The following is an 8,379-nucleotide window of genomic DNA, read 5'->3' as shown; positions in this document are numbered from 1 at the left end:
CGAGTGGGGACTTGGAGAACTTTTCTTACAACAGGACGGTGAGATACACCAATCAGCGTCTGTAAAAACGTACCAATCAGCACTCTGTGGCTAGCTAGAGTTTTGTAAAATGCACCAATCAGCCCTCTGTAGCTAGCTAGAGGTTTGTAAAATGGACCAATCAGAGCTCTGTAAAATGGACCAATCGGCGCTCTGTAAAATGGACCAATCAGCACTCTGTAAAATGGACCAATCAGCAGGACATGGGCAGGGACAAATCAGGGAATAAAAGCTGGCCACCCCAGCCAGCAGGGGCAATCTGCTGCTGTTCCTTTCTGTGTGTGGAAGCTTTGTTCTTTTGCTCTTCACCATAAATCTTGCTGCTGCTCACTCTTTGGGTCTGCACCACATTTAAGAGCTGTAACACTCACCGTGAAGGTCTGCAGCTTCATTGTTGAAGTCAGTGAGACTACGAACCCACTGGAAGGAACCAACTCCAGACACAACAGTGCGCTGGGTAAGTAACATTCCTATGCTCCTGCTGAACTTCTTTCACTTGTTGCTTCTTCCATCACGTGGGAGTAAAGCGGCTTTTGCAGGCTGCCTGAGACTTGTCCACTCCATCGCATGCTGTCTGCCATGTTTTCTGCCTGAAACGTTCCTTTGTTTCCAGAACTTAGGGTTTGGGCGTCTGTTCTGTTTGCTTTCTTCTCTACACTCTCTCAGTCTGCCAATAACTATCTCCATATGCCCGAGGGCCTCAGAGAGCAAGAGTAGAGGTGGGCATAGGTCTCTACTTGAGAGAGAGAGAGAGAGAGAGAGAGAGAAAAAATATTCTTCTCTTCAACCAGTGGTCACCAGGGTGCAGGCAAGTGGGAGAAGGATGGTGCCCAAAATCATTTTGCTCCTGTGAACCCCCCAAGAAATCTGCCCCTACTTCTCGTGTGGGAGAGTCAGCTGTTTGGATGTTGGGGGGAAACAGAAACTTTGTATTGAGGTATCATGATATTCCGAATCCTTAGCTCTTAACAATACCACAGATGATATATTATTTTAAAGATGATGGCAAAACTGAAGTTCAGAGAAGTTAAATAATATACACAAGTTAAGACTTTTTAAAAAGACTTTGAACAATCCATTTTTTGTTTGTTTGTTTGTTTTTTGTTTTTTTGAGACTCAGTTTTGCTCTTGTTGCCCAGGCTGGAGTGCAATGGTGCAATCTTGGCTCACTGCAACCTCCGCCTCCTGGGTTCAAGTGATTCTCCTGCCTCAGCCTCCACAGTAGCTGGGATTACAGGCATGTGTCACCACGCCTGGCTAATTTTTGTATATATATATATATTTTTAGTAGAGATGGGGTTTCTCCATGTTGGTCAGGCTGGTCTCAAACTCCCAACCTCAGGTGATCCGCCTGCTTCAGCCTCCCAAACTGCTGGGATTATAGGCGTGAGCCACCACACCCAGCACAATCCATTTGTATAGTGAAATAGAATGTACGTTCAGAAAAGTGTAAACAGAAATGTAACAGCTCATTGTCTAAGTGTGAGTACTTACCAGGTCAAAGCATAAGCATTCACCTCCCCAGAAAGTCTACCATGTTCCCCAACGGTAACCACCCTCCTGACTTTTAGAATAATCACTTTCTTGCTTTTCTTTATATTTTTTTACGCCTATGCATAAAGTTTGCTGTTGCCTGTTTTTTTGAGCTTTAAGAAAATCACGTCATATAGTATGTATTTTATGTTTGACTTCTTGTATTCAACGTTATGTTTGTGCAATATAAAATTGCATGAATAGATCAAAATTCTTTAAAACCGTGCATATTGAGGATTTGGGGGTTGACCCCATTTTTTAGCTGCTTCTAATAGTGCTACTCTGAACATTCTTTTACATATCTATTGGTATACACGTTACTCTTGGACATATAACATTTGGATATGTGTGTGTGTGTGTGTGTGTGTGTGTGTGTGTATGTATGCATGTATGTTTGTTTCAGGATATATACCTTTCTGGCTGTGATATGGGTATTTTCAACTTTAGTAGCTAACCTGAAACTATTTTTGAAAGTGGCTGTCCAGGCTACATTCCCACTAGCAATGTATGAAAGATCCTGTTGTTTCACATCTTTGCCAACACTTGTTATTGTCAGTCTTTTACATTTTATGTGTTCTGGTGCTTATATAGTAATATTTTGGTGTTGTTTTAATTTGCATTAATTTGCATTAATTAATTTGTGAGGGATCTAGGTTACGTGTGCCTTATGAGACTCTAATGCCTGATTTGCATTTACCTGATTATTAATAAGATTGTACACCTTTACATATACATATTTATTTAATATTTGCATTTCCCATATTGTGAAGTACCTGTTTAAGTCATTTTTCCTTCTTCTATTGGGTTGTTTTTTTCTCACTGCTTTGTGGGAGTTCTTTCTGTAGCCTGAAAATAAGCCCTATGTCAATTATTTTTATTGTAAATTTCTTCTCCTATTCTATAGCTTCCTTTTTCATTCTCTTCATGGTGTCTTCTATGAACTGAAGCTTGTGATTTCAATGTACTCCAATTTACCCATTTTTTCTTGACATGTCCAAGATCATGGAAAAATTATCTAGTACTATCTACTAGAATTCTATAGTTTAATTTTCATATTTAGATTTACAATTGATTTTTGTATATGTTTGTGAAGTGGGGACAAGTTAATTTTTTTTCCATATGGACAGCCAACTATTTCTGAATGATTTACTAAAGAGGCCTTTTTCCTCAATTTTTATAGATTGTTATTGTATCAATAATTGTGATTGAACAAGAGCATATTTCTTTAACTTGAAAAAAACCTCATAGTCACTGAAACACATTTATCTAAAGTTAGGCATTATCTAAAATTTGGAGAATGTAAAGCAAATCTCAGTATTTCTATGATTCATTCTTTTGTAAAGGGAATGAGCAAATCTTTGAATTACATGGTAGCTATTCCAAAAAACCAAAAGATAGTTTATGACATAGGCATCAAGAGCTGTCAGATATAAATATAAGTTATTTAAAGGCAAGAAATAGTCATAGGTACTATTTCGAAGGGGTACAGCAATAAGAAATGGTTATTAAAAACTTTGAGCTTTTTTGATAAGTAAGTGACTTTTGCTGAAGTGAGTTACAATGGTGATGCCAAAAGAAAATATACTCAAAGATTTCTCTTTTTCTGACCTATTGAGAAGTTTACTTTAGAAAATTAAATATAATCTTAATACATCTTTATATATCCATGTCTCCAAATACACACATATAAAAATGTAAACTAAACTTAAAGCTTTCAACTTTGGCTTAACTAGAGTTAACTTTATCAGCATATTAAATAAAAACTGTAATATACATGTTACATACATATATATGTATGTGTTTATTGATTGACTGCCTCTCAGCTCTGCTTTATGATACTGTAGCTGGACCCTGTGCACATTTCTACTTTGCCAGATGATAGGATGCTAAGCTTTGTCAGTGGAGGACACTGGTAGGACATTGTACAAGCCAGGGGCTTCTCTTCTTGTTTCCAGTGCTTTCTTCTCTTCTTGCTCCTGTGGTGCTCACTGGCATGTGGGACACCCAGGTGTTTTCACACCTTAGCAAGTTTCAGCAGCATCCCTGAGGGCAACTTCCCAGTGACTTTAGCAACATCCACACAAGGGCTCCCCAGTAAGTTTCACCAGTGCCCCAGCAGCTTCCTGGGGAGTCTCAGAGGCAGCTTTATTATTAAGTCTCTGTCCTCTCATTGTGCTTATGAAGTTTTATTTATTAAATACTTTACAGTTAATTACCATCATTATTCTCTTCAATGTTTAAATTCTCTCAAATTTCAGCCAGTGGAAGCCTCTTCAAGCTGCCTCCTATGTCCGTTTGACTTGCTCCCATTAGTCTTTAAGTGCTTCATTGCTTTCCCGCACAGCAAGATGTCCAAATGCAATTGATTTTTGTACATTGGCCTTGTTTTCATCAACAAGATCACTTATGTTAAGCTCACTTACTAATTCTGATAATTTGTCTGTAGAGTATTTGGGACTTTCTATACGTACAGTCATAGCATTCTCAAATAATGATAGTTTTCATTCTTCCCGTCTAATCTGTATAACTTATAATCCCCCCACTCATTTTTATTCTTATTTTTGGCTTTTCTCTACCTGCTGAAACCTCCAGCAAAATACAGTAAAGAAGTGCTACTGGCAGACATCCTCATGTTGTACTTTGTTTCACAGCATAAGCTTCTAGCACTTCAGTGTTTCAGGTATGATGTTTATAGATACTTTTCATCAGATGAGGAAGATTCTCTTCTACTCCTAGTTCACTAAGAGTTTATAATAACAGATGTTGAATTTATCAAAACCTTTTTCTGGCTCTCTTGAGATAATCATATAGGTTTTCTCCCATATGCTATTTATGTGGCGCATTCCATTGTCTAATGTTGAATCAACCTTTTGTTCTTGGAATAAACCATATTTGAGAATTCGTAATGGAAGGCAGTTCCCACTCTCTGTAGAAAAGTCTATGGCTCTACAACTTTCCAGAGGGACCTGTATTTCTGTTCAGTACATCAAATCCAACAATTCTTGGGTTCCTAGGGTTTGGATGTTTCTGCACTGCAGCTGTTGTAACAGTGTCCCATGGGTTGTCAAAGATATGCTCTGAAGTCCAGATCTTCATGGTGCTGGTGGCATGCAGGTAGTGACAGGGGACATGAGGCAAAGAAGTGACACCTGCTCCCACCCACCCCTACTGACTACCTATATACTACTTAATCATTTTTTTCTCCATGTTGCATTCTGTATAATTTCTTCTGATTTATCCTTCAGTTTACTAATTCTCTTCAATCACATAGAATCTGCTGTTTAACCCATCCATGTAATTTTAAATTTTATTGTGTTTTTATTTCTATGAAATTCCATTTTAAAATCTGCTTTGTCATTTTTTATCTTTTTCTGTTTCTGCAGAGATCCACAAGTTTTATCTTTTATGGATTCAAACATAGTAAGCATGATTATTTTATAGACTGATAATTCCTATGTAAGCCTTGTGAATCTACTTCTGCTATCTGTTGCTTCTGCTGGTTCTTTCTCATGGAGTCTAGCTTCCTACCTGCCTAGTTATCTTTGACTGGATATTAGATGTTGTATTTGGAAAAAAAAAAACCGCATAGGGGTTATTTGAAGCCTAAGATTAAGGAAAACTTCATTCAGATAGGATTTCTAATTGTTTCTGCCAGGCATGGCGATGCTACCAGTTTGGGATGACCTTAAAACAAATTCAAGGCTTGAGATTCACTAGATCAGGAGTCCCCAACCCCCAGGCCACAAACCTACCTAGATAGGCCTGTGGCCTATTAGGAACTGGGCCGCACAGCAGAAGATGAGCGGCGGGCAAGGGAGCTTCATCGGTATTTACAGGCACTCCCCATCACTCGCATTACCACCTGAGCTCTGCCTCCTGTCAGATCAGGGCAGCATTAGATTCTCATAGGAGTGCAAACCTCGTTGTGAACAGCACATGTGAGGGATCTAGGTTACGTGCTCCTTATGAGAATCGAATGCCTGATGATCTGTCACTGTCTCCCATCACCCCCAGACGGGACTGTCTAGTTGTAGGAAAACAAGCTCAGGGCTCCCATTGGTTCTACATTATGGTGAGTTGTATAATTATTCCATTATATATTACAATGTAATAATAATAGAAATAAAGTACAAAATAAATGTAATGCACTTGAATCATCCTGAAACCACCCCCCTACTCCAGTCTGTGGAAAAGTTGTCTTCCACGAAGCCAGTTGCTAGTGCCAAGAAGGTTGGGGACCACTACACTGGATGATCCAGGAATCAGGTTTAGGTGTAATTTTATGTGACGTCATCTATTCCTGAACTAGCCTCACCTTTTAGACCCTTTAAGGTCCCAATCTTTTAAGTTCTCAAAACTAGAAATTGTTTTATTGTTGTATCCCCATAATGTTTAGGTCCTCAAGAAGACTGTTTTGGGATGGACACATGTCCTCAGAGCAAAGACAGATATTTTCTCCCCCTTGGACTATAATTTTTCTTCATTTTTATATTTCCTTATCATTTTGCCAGCTCTTACATGTTTTAAAATATTTTGTCCAGAGTTTTTAATTGCTAAGTTCGGTTTGGCTTTAATAATTTAGCCCATTGTTACTGGAATTAAGGAGAGCTCTTAGATATATTTTGAAGGCAAACCGGAGACTTTCTGATGGACTGGAAGGAGCATGTGAAAGAAAGGAGTCAGGAGACTGTAAGACCTTCGACCTGTGCAACTAAGAGTGAGGGGAGCAGACAGGGAAGCAGGCTATGGGAAGGATCAGGAATTTACTTTGGGGCATGTTAAGAGGCCTACTGTAGGTTGATTTAAAAGTAATGGCAAAAACCTCAGTTACTTTTGCACCAACCTAATAGCTATGCCAGTTAAGAAGATGAGTAGGTAGCTGGGTATATAAGCTTGGAGTTCAGGGAGGACGTTAAATTTAGAGGTTAAAACCCAAGGATTATTGCTGAAGACCTGTTCTTGAAGTGGCAGTGGTTGTTTGAAATGTGTTAAGATCACTTCTGCAAATTTAGATGGACAAGACTATACTAGTGACAAGGGTTTTAAAAACTGAGGAAACAACGCAAGATTTTCTGAGGATATCTGAGTATAGCATTTTTGGTAATTGTTTCTTATTTATTGCAAATTATGTTTGATAACTAGAAAACAGAGTAAATAAGAGACAGGGACATTTCCCAATTCTGTGCCCACTGACCACTCAATTTTATTTCTATACATACATCAATTTCTAGAATATAAAGGCATGCATTTTCTAGTCTTACAGTCAGAAGAAAAGAGTTGGTTACTCAAGCAGAATGCCCAATCTCTGCTAAGAGGCCCTTTGGAAATAAAATGTATTCTTCCAGGGGTAAGTTGAATGTGGTCCTGAATGAAGGCGAGAGAGAAAAGTCGCTGACCTTTCATTTTCCTTGACATTGTTGATTTGATTTTTGCGTCTATTTTTGTAATAATTCAGTAGGGTACAGGAATCATTTTCCTTTTCATCACTTTTGTGTTTGTTTAAAATCCAGCATTCCATCCTACTCCCTTTCACTCTGTATCTTTATTTCTCTTATCTTTTTGTCCACACAGATACTATGTCCAAATAACAGATGAATACAAGTTATCAGATAAAAAGCTGTTTTTAATGTGAGCCCTTCAGAAAGAAGGTTTATGGTCAATGCTGATTCTTACTATAGCCGAAATACGTTTAGCGCTTACTTTGGGCAGGCTGTGTGCTAAGCAGTGTGCATACAATCTTTCATATAACCCTCATCATGACCCTTGGAGGCAGAAGCTTCTATTATTCCCATTTTACAAAAGAGGCACAGAGGAGCTAAGTAACTTGTTAACAGCTGGTAAGAGGCAGCCAGACTTCAGAGCTCTTGCATCTAGCCTCTATACTGTTAGGCCTGATAGATAGATACCATCTTCTAATGAGTTAATATAATTTTCATACATGGAGGACCAGTGATGCAAAAATCTAGGTCAACATGAAGTATAGAGAGTGCTCATGGACCTCGATTTCAAGTGGATTTAGTTGCAAACTCTCTTTTTTTGAGCTGCTCCTCAGTTGCTCCACATTCTTTGCTGTTTGGTCTCATCTTCTACCAATATGTTTTTTTTTCTTTTTTTTTGCATTCCTGGAATCTTGCTGCATATCAGACACTAATTTTGGTTTTGATAGGTTCTCTGGCTTTTTTGGGGTAGGAGCTGGGTGTAGAGTGAATTAGCCCTGCATAAGGGATGGGAGAACTTGAGCGAAATGTTGATTAGGGGTGGAGGGGCTGTCAGAGAGTGGAGTCTGTGGGCTAAGTGCCGGATGTGTGGAGAGAAAACACCTTCATAACACTGTCCTATGTGTGAAGTAACTTTTCTCTATGATTCCACAAGTCTTCAGTAATGACTTCAGATGTGATGGCATTCTTAGGTCATTTCATTTCCTGTGGAAACTGCTGAAAGGCTGAGTTCATGTTCTGGTTGATTCAGCCTGAATTAGGGTCAACAGGCATGAATGTGGGAATATGAGTGTCATAGGTAAAATGTTTTTGATAGAACAGTGGGAAATCGGTGTTCAGGGTGTTGGAGGTCAATAATTCCCCATGATAACCTGGCCTTGGGGCTGATCATGGGAGAGGTGACTGAAAGGGAGGGGCAGTGAAAGCTTTAGGAACTGAGAAATTGAAGAAACTAGGCAGAATTCATTCCTAACAACCCTCATTCTCTGATTATCAGTGCTTACTCATTACTGCTGTCATTAGAACAAGCCAACCGTTGCTTTTGTGCTTGCTGTCTACTGCATCTGTGTGTTAAATCAAGTTTAGCCTA

General features: G+C 38.9%; 1 protein-coding gene across 5 annotated transcripts in view; it reads left to right on the top strand.

Moving 5' to 3' along the window:
- Positions 1 to 259: 259 nt before the first annotated feature.
- The window catches only part of C14H13orf42 (chromosome 14 C13orf42 homolog), a 123,610-nt gene continuing 115,490 nt past the window's right edge, over positions 260 to 8,379 (top strand). For 3 of the 5 annotated variants that reach the window (XM_031001429.3, XM_055359887.2, XM_055359889.2), the window contains exon 1: positions 260 to 496. The gene's annotated coding sequence lies outside the window, so the exon portion shown is untranslated. The remainder of the gene's footprint in view (positions 497 to 8,379) is intronic. The other 2 variants (XM_055359888.2, XM_055359886.2) reach the window with 2 other exon arrangements.

Source organism: Gorilla gorilla, chromosome 14 (genome assembly GCF_029281585.2).
Source record: "Gorilla gorilla gorilla isolate KB3781 chromosome 14, NHGRI_mGorGor1-v2.1_pri, whole genome shotgun sequence".
NCBI lineage: Eukaryota > Metazoa > Chordata > Mammalia > Primates > Hominidae > Gorilla > Gorilla gorilla.
The sequence above is the reverse complement of the archived record's forward strand: the minus strand, read 5'-3'. Positions and strand labels throughout refer to the sequence as shown.